The sequence below is a fragment of the Heterodontus francisci genome, unplaced genomic scaffold (assembly GCF_036365525.1).
Source record: "Heterodontus francisci isolate sHetFra1 unplaced genomic scaffold, sHetFra1.hap1 HAP1_SCAFFOLD_539, whole genome shotgun sequence".
NCBI classification, from domain to species: domain Eukaryota; kingdom Metazoa; phylum Chordata; class Chondrichthyes; order Heterodontiformes; family Heterodontidae; genus Heterodontus; species Heterodontus francisci.
This window is the reverse complement of record NW_027141047.1, coordinates 599,298-611,210: the sequence shown is the minus strand read 5'-3', so window position 1 is coordinate 611,210 and position 11,913 is coordinate 599,298.

Sequence of the window (11,913 nt, the reverse complement as noted above, 5' to 3'; positions counted from 1 at the left end):
TGACAGTTTGGATGCCTGTAGTACACTCCCAGAAAAGTGATTTCCCCCTTTTTGTTTTTAAGTTTTACCCATATGCCCTCATTTGAGGAACCTTCCAAGATATCATCCCTCCTTACTACAGTAATTGACTCCTTGATTAATAGTGCAATGCCACCTCCTCTTTTAAGTGCCCCCTGTCACGCCTGGAGATTCAATTCGCTGGATTATTGAGCTGTTGGTCCTGCCCTTCCCTCAACCATGACTCTGAGATAGCAATAATATATTCCCATGTGTTAATCAACACCCTTAATTCATCTGCCTTACTTGTAAGACTTCTTACGTTAAAACAGATGCAATCCAGCCTTGTTTTATTTGCCCTGTCTACTCTGTCCATATCTCTCATGTTTTGAACACCTCTATCCCATCTCCTCTTAATCTTCTGTCCTTGAAGGAGAACAGGACCAGTTTCTCCAATTTATGCACGTAACTGAAGTGCATCATCCCTGGAACCATTATTGTGAATCTTTTCCGAACCTCTCTAATACCGTCACCTCCTTCCGAAAACTCTGGCTTTCGTTACTGGGAGACTAAAGCTTCGAATTTCCATGATTTATTTAATGTAATAAGAATTGTCCAGTCTTTGCAGTTTTCCAAGTGAACCTCAGAAACATATGTATTCTATTACAATAGGGACTGCATTCGATGTTAGAACATTGAATATAGAACAGTACAGCACAGTACAGGCCCTTCGGCCCACGATGCTGTGCCGAACCTTTAACCTACTCTAAGATCAAACTAACTACCTCCCTTCATTCTACTATCATCCACGTACCTATCCAAGAGTCGCTTAAATGCCCCTAATGTATGTGTTTCTACTACCACCGCTGGCAGAGCATTCCATGCACCCACCACTTTCTGTGTAAAGAACCTACCTCTGACATCTCCCCGAAACCTTCCTCCAATCACGATAACATTACGCCCCCTGGTGATAGCCCTTTCCACCCTGGGAAAAAGTCTCTGCCTATCCACTCTATCGATGCCTCTCATCATCTTGTACCCCTCTATCAAGTCACCTCTCATCCTTCTTCGCTCCAATGAGAAAAGCCCTAGCTCCCTCAGTCTTTCTTCGTAGGACATGCTCTCCAGTCCAGGCAGCATCCTGGTAAATCTCCTCTTCACCCTCTCCAAAGCTTCCACATCCTTCCTATAATGAGGCGACCCGAACTGAACACAATATTCCAAGTGTTGTCGAACCAGGGCCTCATAGAGCTGCAACATAACCTCGCAGCTCTTAAACTCAATCCCCCTGTTAATGAAAGCCAACACACCATACGCCTTCTTAACAACCCTATCAACTTGGGTGGCAACTTTGAGCGATCTATGGACAAGGACCCTAAGATCCCTCTGTTCCTCCACACTACCAAGAATCCTGTCTTTAAGCCTGTATTCCGCATTCAAATTCGACCTTCCAAAATGAATCACTTCACACTTTTCCAGGTTGAACTCCATCTGCCACTTCTCAGCCCAGCTCTGCATCCTGTCAATGTCCCGTTGCAACCTACAACAGCCTTCCACACTATCCACAACTCCAGCAACCTTCGTCTCATCGGCAAACTTGCTAACCCAGCCTTCCACTTCCTCATCAAAGTCATTAATAAAAATCACAAAGAGCAGAGGGCCCAGAACAGATCCTTGTGGAACACCACTGGTCACCAAGCTCCCTGCTGAATACTTTCCATCTACTACCACCCTCTGACTACTATAGGCCAGCCAATTTGTATCCAGACAAGCAACTTTCCCTGAATCCCATGCCTCCTTACTTTTTGTTGTAATCTATTTGCTCAAATTAAAAAAAAAACTTTGTGGCAAAGTCAATATCCCATTGGAGATCCCACAGGGTGTAAATTACAGGCTCTGGCAATGTATCACCTCAGAGTTTAATACAGAGAGATTGTCTGTGGCATGAAGGGACAGATCACTTCATAGAGAGAATGCTTGAACCACTTAGCAGTATCAGGAAAATATATTACCAGTTCCTTGTCATCATTGATGTTCCTGGTAAGTGATTCTCACCATTGGAGTGTTGTGCAAATCTTAATGTGAGCTGCTCTCTATGTTTTTCTCTGTGATAGGGAATATTACTTGGTGATCTCGTGGTCGCTGATGCACAGACACCCGATCAGTGATAACATTTTATCATGCTGAATATCCTGGATTATCTCTGCAGTTTTATTCGATTTCCTTATCTGATCATAAGCCTCTGTTTGTAATTGACATGATCTCTGAATTATCAACTTTCTGCATTTATTGGAATATCGTGTAATGTTAAATTCAACACCAGTGACGCCAAATCTTTAAAGGATGGTGTGATTGGCACCATATTTTACTGTAGAATTGTACTGAGGGTGAGTCACTAACCGGAGTGGAGCACCTCATCTCAGTGACCATGTATTATTGGGAGTATCTGCCACTCTAGATTTGTACTGAGTGTGGGTAACAAACCACAGTAGAATACCTCATCCCAGTGGACATAGAACATAGAACATAGAACATACAGCACAGAACAGGCCCTTCGGCCCACAATGTTGTGCCGATCCTTTGTCCTCTGTCAAGGACAATTTAATCTATACCCCATCATTCTCCTTTATCCATATACCTATCCAAAAGCCTTTTGAAAGTCCCTAAAGTTTCTGACTCAACAACTTCCCCGGGCAAGGCATTCCATGCCTCGACCACTCTCTGGGTAAAGAACCTTCCCCTGACATCCCCCTTATATCTCCCACCCTTCACCTTAAATTTATGACCCCTTGTAACGCTTTGCTCCACCCGGGGAAAAAGTTTCTGACTGTCTACCCTATCTATTCCCCTGATCATCTTATAAACCTCTATCATGTCACCCCTCATCCTTCTCCTTTCTAATGAGAAGAGGCCTAGAATGTTCAGCCTTTCCTCGTAAGACTTATTCTCCATTCCAGGCAACATCCTGGTAAATCTCCTCTGCACCCTCTCCAAGGCTTCCACATCCTTCCTAAAATGAGGCGACCAGAACTGCACACAGTACTCCAAATGAGGCCTTACCAAGGTCCTGTACAGCTGCATCATCACCTCACGGCTCTTAAATTCAATCCCTCTGCTAATGAACGCTAACACCCCATATGCCTTCTTCACAGCCCTATCCACTTGAGTTGCAACTTTCAATGATCTATGCACATAGACCCCAAGGTCTCTCTGCTCCTCCACATGCCCAAGAACCCTACCGTTAACCCAGTATTTTGCATTCATGTTTGTCCTTCCAAAATGGACGACCTCACACTTTTCAGGGTTAAACTCCATCTGCCACTTTTCAGCCCAGCACTGCAACCTATCCAAGTCCCTTTGCAGACGACAATAGCCCTCCTCGGTATCCACAACTCCACCAACCTTTGTATCATCTGCAAATTTACTGACCCACCCTTCGACTTCCTCATCCAAGTCGTTAATAAAAATCACAAACAGGAGAGGACCCAGAACTGATCCCTGCGGCACGCCACTGGTAACTGGGCTCCAGGCTGAGTATTTACCATCTAAGACCACTCTCTGCCTTCTATCAGTTAGCCAATTCTTAATCCAACTGGCCACATTCCCCACTATCCCATGCCTCCTGACTTTCTCCATAAGTCTACCATGGGGGACCTTATCAAATGCCTTACTAAAATCCATGTACACCACATCCACTGGTTTACCCTCATCCACTTGCTTGGTCACCTGCTCAAAGAATTCAATCAGGCTTGTGAGGCAAGACCTACCCCTCACAAAACCGTGCTGACTGTCCCGAATCAAGCAGTGTCTTTCCAGATGCTCAGAAATCCTATCCCTCAGCACCTTTTCCATCAACTTGCCTACCACCGAAGTAAGACTAACTGGCCTGTAATTCCCAGGGTTGTTCCTATTCCCTTTCTTGAACAGGGGCACAACATTTGCCACCCTCCAATCACCTGGTACCACCCCCGTCAGCAGAGAAGATGAAAAGATCATTGCCAGCGGCTCTGCAATTTCATCCCTTGCTTCCCATAACATCCTTGGATATACCCCGTCAGGCCCGGGAGACTTGTCTATCTTCAAGTTATTCAAAAACCCCAACACATCTTCCCTCCTAACGAGCACTTCCTCGAGCTTACCAGTCTGTTTCACACCGTCCTCTTCAGTAATACACCCCTTCTCATTCGTAAATACCGAAGAGAAGTACTCATTCAAAACCTCACTTATCTCTTCCGGCTCAACACACAGTCTCCCGCTATTGTCCTTGACCGGACCTATGGTCCCCCTGGTCATCCTCATATTTCTGACATGTTTTACTGGGAGTATCTGTCACTGTAGTTGGTAATGAGTGCAGTTGTCTTCTTCTGTAACAGGTTAAGGTTTGTCGGATCAGTTCTTATCTAAGGATCAGAATCTCTCCAGATGTAACCTGTACCAATCCTTGCCCTTGGCTCAGTGAGTTGTTTCCATGTGAGGGAGAGACTCTTATATCTGACAAACAGACATATCCGGTTTTCATCAGACAGAGATCAGACCGAGAGAGATAAATAATAACTTGGTAAAAATACAGTTCTCTCTGTTCTGGTATCATTCTGGTTCAAATAATTGCACATTCTCCAGTGCATCAATTTCCTTGTTGTAATATGGATACTAATACAGCACTCAGAATGCTCAGTATCGTATGACCACAGTTCTATTTTAGTTTAACATCAGCTCTTTGTTTTTCCAATTCCAATCCTCCAGAAATGAACACCCGAGATTTTTTTGCCTTTTTACAGCCCTGTTAATGTGTGTTACTACATTAAATGATTTGAGAATCCGTCCCCTGAACCCTTTTCCCCTCGTCCTCATTCAGACTCTTATTGTCCAAGAATTATTTGGGAAGCTTATTTTTTGCACCAAAATTCTTCACCTCACACTTAGCTCTCCTGAAAATAATTTGGTATTTAAATGCCCATTGGGTATTTTATCAAATATAATTCATAATGTCTTTAGGTATTTTGTTGCATTCTTCCACTGTATTAACTGTACTCTCAATTTGTATTTGTCTGCAAATTGTGAAATTATGATTCTGCTTCCCGATTCAATATGGTTTATGTAAATGGTGAACAATTGTGTTCCCAGCGCTGATCTTTGTGGAAAACCTCTTCCCAACTTCCGCCAATCTGAGGAGATACCTTTAATCCCCCTACTCCATGGTTTCTGGTTTTGTAACCAGCTTGCTGTCCATTCTGCTGCTTGTCCCCTAAATCCACTTGCTCTGAGATGTCATGAGTTTGATGCATGGTCCCTTGTCAATGGCCTTTGGAAAAATCATGCTTGTTATATGGACTCTATTTGTCTTATCTACTCTTTCTGACATTATTGAAATAATTCAATAAGTTTGGTCAAGTATGAGTTTCCGTTTGGAATATGTGCTGATGACTATTCCTGATATTATGTGTTTATAAATGTTTATCTGTTACATCTTTGAAGAAGATTGCAGTATCTTCCGTGCCCCTGACGTTACGCTAACTGGTCGAGTGTTCTTTGGACTTGTTCTACCTTATGTGTTAAATACATGAACTACATTAGATGTCCGTCAGTCCTCTGGCACTATTCCATTATCAGATGATTATTAATGAACCGTTAATCATGTCTCCTGTCTCTTTCCATACCTTTTTATTATGCATGGATACAATGTATCTGAACAGTAGACTTCTCCCACTCTTTGATGGCGTGAGTTTGTTTTTGTTCAATTTATTCACTATTATTTGACAGAGATCAGCATTTTGTTTTTACTCCAATACCTTGGTTGGATATAAATGCATGAGTGACACAGGTGGGGAATGGGAGTTTCAGATTTTTGACTCCATACACTAACTATTTTTATCCTTGGCTTGTTTCCCGTCCTGAAGTCAGTCTGACTGACAGGCTTTGCTTCCAATCGGGCAGGATGGAGTCTGGAGCAGACCTTAGGGCTAGGGCGATCTAAATGCTGACCCCGGGTTATGGGAGAAGCTGCCTCATATCGGGGTGTCCAATCGTTAACCCTAGAGTGGGAGCGAGTGGTAACAAGTCCGAACAGTGAGCAGCCAATCCCCAACACGGAGAAGAGGTCTCCTATCTTGAAGTGTGATCTCAGTCCAGGGAGAGGGAGGGGCCTAGGGAGTGTGAGATCCCGGGAGAGGGACCCTATCATGAAGGAAATTCTGATCCTGAAAGACCAGACCAATTCAGGGGGGTGGAGTACAATCTCGCGGTTGGAAGTCCAGTTCTGATGGGGAAAGGTTCCAATGACCAATCCAGGGTGTCATTGTATGTGGTGTGTGTTATAACAGGGAAAATAGGCCAGCCAGAGTTAAACCTGTAAAATACATTAAACTTCCAGCCTCGCTAAAATCTTTATATTGACAACCCGCCTCCCTGGAGTGAGGGTCTGCTCTTTCCCTGTCACAACCCCGTTAAACCCAGATATGAACAGGTCGGTGCTGGGTTGTGGTCGGAGTTGAGATTTCTTTTTAAAATTACGCTCTGACACGCAACCAACCCACCTGCTTTTGTTTATAAAATCCTGTCCTTACTGTCTGGAGAATGTTGAGCATTAATTTCCATTCTCTTTTCCCTTCTGTCTCTTACAGTTAGTTTACTGGCGATTGTGATCCTGTCTCGGGGAAAGTGCGGTCTCTCCACTTGTACCACTCGCTATCTGGTGGTGATGGCAATGGCAGATCTATTGGTCATTATCACTGAGTTCATACTGTTGTGGATCAGTACTTATTATTTCCCGAGTTCTTTCCTGAAAGTCACTCCTGTGTGTAGTGTTCACATTGTCCTGGTCTGTGCAGCCCTAAACTGTTCTGTCTGGTTCACCGTCACTTTCACCTTTGATCGATTTGTGGCCGTTTGTTGCCAGAAGCTGAAAACAAAATATTGCACCGAGAAAACTGCAGCTGTGGTTCTCGCAACAACCAGCATTCTGCTCTGTTTAAAAAAACATCCCCTACTACTTTACACTTGAACCTATATTGATAATGGACAATGTACCCTGGTTCTATACTACAAAGCCAAGCTATTACACTGAGCCCGGATGGGTGGGATATGACTGGTTTGAACAGGTTTTAACTCCATTGCTCCCATTCACCTTCATTCTGTTGCTCAACGCTCTTACAGTCAGACACATTTTAGTGACCAGTCTAGTCCATAAGATACTGAGGGGTAGGAGCAAGGGAGAGAATCACAGTGACCCAGAGATGGAGAGCAGAAGGAAGTCTGTGATTTTACTCTTCACCATATCCGGCAGCTTCATACTGCTGTGGTTGGTGCAGGTTTTCCATTTCTTATATTATAACATCACACTATCTGATCCCAGGTATTACAACAATTCTGAATATATATTTCGACAAGTCGATGCGGATATTAAGTTGCTGTACAAACACATTTATTTATGGGGTGACTCAGTCCAAGTTCAGAGAAAAGGTCAAGAGTGCGGTGAAATATCCAGTTAGATCACTTATTCAATTCATGAATAAACAATACAGCCGAGAGCAGCTCAGAGACAGATCCCAGTGTTTCCATTGCATGACTGTAATATTTATCCCCAACGGGAAAGAGGGGACTGACAGCTGGATGACACAAAATACATTGGTGAGCTGGAATGGCAAACACACAGACGCCAAAGAGCAGCGGAGCAGAAGAGAAGAGGTGACCGACAGCTTGATGACTGGAAAACCACTGGTGTGGGAGCAGTCACACACCAAGGGCAGTTGGGCGGCGTGCAAGAGGTGACCTTTGGAGGAGCGTGCAGAAAAGGGGAAGATGAAGAGTCAGAGTGTCTCCGGCAGGATACGAGGGGGAACAACATTGACAATCTCCCCTCAGTCTCCACTGGTTTCATTCTCAGTTGCTCAGTGCTATTGAGAAAACAAAACTTGTTCACAGAATCACAGAATAATGCAGTGCAGAAGAGGCATTTTAAATCTGCCATTTCCCGCTGCTCCTCTGTTATTCACCAGGTTTTGGTGCTTTTTAAATCCACTCCTCTCGCACAGATTCTCTCTTATTCACCTGGATTTTTTTTAATCCGCTCCTCTCCCCTTGCTTCTCTGTAAAGCACCAGGTTTTGTGGATCTCCTTGAACTTCAAATGAATTATCTTATGATTGCTTGAATTAAGTACTCATATCAATTTAATTTTGCTGATGGATTCCTATTTCTTATGCCCAGGCTTGGTGGTATTGCATGAAGCTTTACATTAATGACAGAAATGCTTGCGACAATTTCTCCTTCTCAGGCACTTTGTCTCAGAAGATAACAAATAACCAAAGTTTCTGAGAAGGCAAAGCCTTTAAACCAAATTGTGACAATGCTGTGGCATTTGATGTCTGCAGATATGTTCTGTAATTCTTAAAGCTGCTGGATCTCTTGCTGTGAGATCAGTTCTCATGTGACCCTGGAAACTAGTGTCACCTGTTTAAAAAAACACAAATAACGCATTGTAGCTCTGCCCCAAAGCCCAATGAGTTAATTTGTCCAATTTTATTTCGCAATTTACAAATTGAAAGTCTAATAATGTCCAATATATAAATTTTACTCTCAGCAATACAAATGTTGTCTGTTGAATTAAATGAATAATACAGCTGCTGCGCGGTTAATTTATTTGCTTGTCGCCGAAGGGGGCGGAGCAAAACATTCTCAGGTGCATCAAAATGTGTAACTTCATTGAAAAAAAACTGTCGATTGAAAAAATTCTTCTGGCCTACCCTATCTTGAATGAATTTTATAACTTCCTTGTATTTCTCCTCGAAGACTCGTTGAACAGCATGAATTCATTTATTCTCTTTATATATTGTCCTATAACTGCCTTTAATCACTGGAGGATCCATTAATTTCTCTACATTCACCAAAAGTGTTTTCCCTCCCAAGATGCGACTTGACCAGTCTCACGAACTCGAGATCCTTCTTTCCTCTCAAAAAGCATTCACAATGTGCCAAGTCCCATCTGGGTTGTCATAACGTAACAATCAATAAGATAGGGATGGTTTATATCCTCTTCTAAGGTGGTAACAGACTTGACAGCACAAAGCATGTTGTAAATCGACTTGATTGAGGAAAAGGGAAAGACAAGTTTGTTCCTTTTTCAGATTAACCACAGTCACAAGCTCAGGCAGTAAATAACAGTCTAACACAGATACTACATACGAACATGCGAACTAGGAGCAGGATTACGCCACTCGGCCCTTCGAGCCTGCTCCACCATTCAATAAGTTCATGGCTGAACTGAGTACTCCACATTTCCACCTACCCCCGATAACCATCTATCCCCTTGCTTATCACGAATCTATCTATCTCTGCCTTAAAAATATTCAAAGACTCTGCTTCCACGACCTTTTGAGGAAGAGAATTCCAAAGACTCATGACCCTCTGAGAGAAAAACATTCTCCTCATCTTTGTCTTAAATGGGCGACCCCTCATTGTTTAGCAGTGACCCCTAGTTCTGGTATCCGTATTAGAGACTGGATAACAGAGCACAGAACACTTTTTCTTACAGTTTTTGCTTTTCAAGTTATTGGTCGATCTCTAGTTCTTGTCTCATTGTTGCTTGAAAATTCTCTGCCATTTGGTATCAAAGACATGACTTCTGTTATCCTGGCAGCTTTCTACTTAACCCTCACCCCTGCCAATCAGTGATTAGTCTTTTATTAAAGGATGCCTTTCTGAACGGACCAATAATAATTTTGTGATAGTTGCTAACCTTTTGAATTTGTACAATTAGTATCCCTTTGTGTTGACGAATTTATTCCAATACATACACATTTCAAAGTATTTTTTATCTCATTGTGAGGCAAGTCGACACAGAAGCTGTTTTCACTGTCTCCTCTCAATGTCTCATCCTTTTTCTGCAAGGAAACAATTTAAAACTTGACACAATCTCCCAGAATCCCTCTACGTTGACATCTTTCCTATACTGTGCCCTATTTCCTAAGTTTCCCCACTTTACCATACTGCAATAAAGGGTTCGAATGAAGCTAAATGTTAGTTTACAATAAACGTCAATTGGTAGATATAATAGGTAGATTCGCAATTTTTTAACAATTAGTTATCTGGTTAGTAGCATTTAGTAACCTAATAATCTTACACAGATGTGCGATTGAGCCTTTTAAGTGCCTGTTGGGCTGAGGCAGGGACAGAGGCCGGAGATACTATGGAGGTGGAAGGAGGTGTCATTTCTGATGGAGACAACTTCAGGTCAGAAACTCAGGTCAGGGATGAATAGGGAGCAGATTTTACACAACATAATATTTAGTCTGATAGGTGATGGAATCAATGACAACGGTCTGGCGTTTGTGGTGGAACCAAAGGTGGAGGCTTCGCTCTACACTATGTTTAATTGGAGGAAATTGCAGCTCATGGGAAACAGACTTTTACTGTCTGATAACACGGAGGCAGTGAAGGGTCGAGAGAGCTGGAGATGGGTGTGGTCAGCACACATTTGGAAACTTACCCTACATCTGTAGATGATGTGGCCAGCGGGCAGTGTGTAGATGAGGAAGAGGATGGAACAAGAATAGAAAGTTCTGGGGCTCCAGAGGTATTAGTGCTGGTGTGGGAAGAGAGGCCATTGCTAGAGATGCTCTGGTTACAATCAGATCAGTCATATTGGAACCAGGCAGGGACAGCCCCCAAAAAAATACCAATTTCAGAGGTATGGGGAGATCACAGATGGGTTGGCTGCAGTCTTGGAGGAGTGAGAGAGAGAGAGATTCAATACCGAATCAGGCCCTTCGGCCCACCGAGTCCGCGCCAACCATCAACCACACATTTATACTAATCCGACATTTATCCCATTTCTCCCTCTCACATCCCCACCTTCCCTCAACTCTCCTCCCACCAACCTACACTAGGGACTATTTTGTACAACGGCCAATTTACCTACCTTCCTGCAAGTCTTTGACATGTGGGAGGAAACCGGACCACCTGGAGGAAACCCATGTGGTCACAGGGAGAACTTGCAAACTCCACACACACAGTACCCAGAACTGAACCCATGTCGCGAGAGCTATGAGACTGTGGTGATCTAACCAGATGGCTGGAGATGAGGAGTGGTGAGGACATGGAAGAATTTTAACCCAATGTTTAGAATTATAAATTTAAATAATTAGAGGACTGGGAGCCAATGCAGGTCAGTTAGGCTGAAGCTGTTGGGTGAGATGGACTTGCTGAGTATTCGACATGGAAGCAGGAATTTGGAGCAGTTGATAGTGAGGGAAGGTGGAATTTGGGTGTCTGGTCAGCAGTGAACTGGAGGAAAGGAGTCAGGAGTTGGCACAGTTCTAATTTTGCAGGAGCCATTAACCCTAGAGAATAAACAGATAAATATCTGCAGTGAAATAGCGGAGAGAAGATTCTCTTTTAATCTTTCATGTGATGTGAGCTCCGCTGACAAGGTCAGCATTTGTTGTCCTTGATAGCTTGCTGGGCTGTTTTAGAGAGCAGTTAAGAGTCAGCCACATTGCTCTGGGTCTGTAGCCACATGTGGGCCAGACCAGGTAGGGATGGCAGATTTCCATCAATGAAAGGAATTAGCGAACCTAATGGATTTTAACAGATCTATTATCGTCTCATGGCACCATTGCGGAGACTATCTTTCAATTGCAGACTTTTGTTAATTGATTGGATTTAAATTACAGCAGCTGCCATGGGAGGATTTGCATATCTGTCTCCAGCCCATTCGGTCGGACCTCTGGATTACTAGCCAGTGATATTGTCACTCCATGACTGCATCCCCAATGGACGTATACAATGACTGCCCCCTAATATAACCAATAGTAGTTTCTAGACTGTAACCATGAACGTGGTTCCGAATCAGAGACTCAACGTTCACATGTTAACTGGGAAAAGGCAGGAACAGAGTGAAACTGGGATTGTTTTTGTCCCT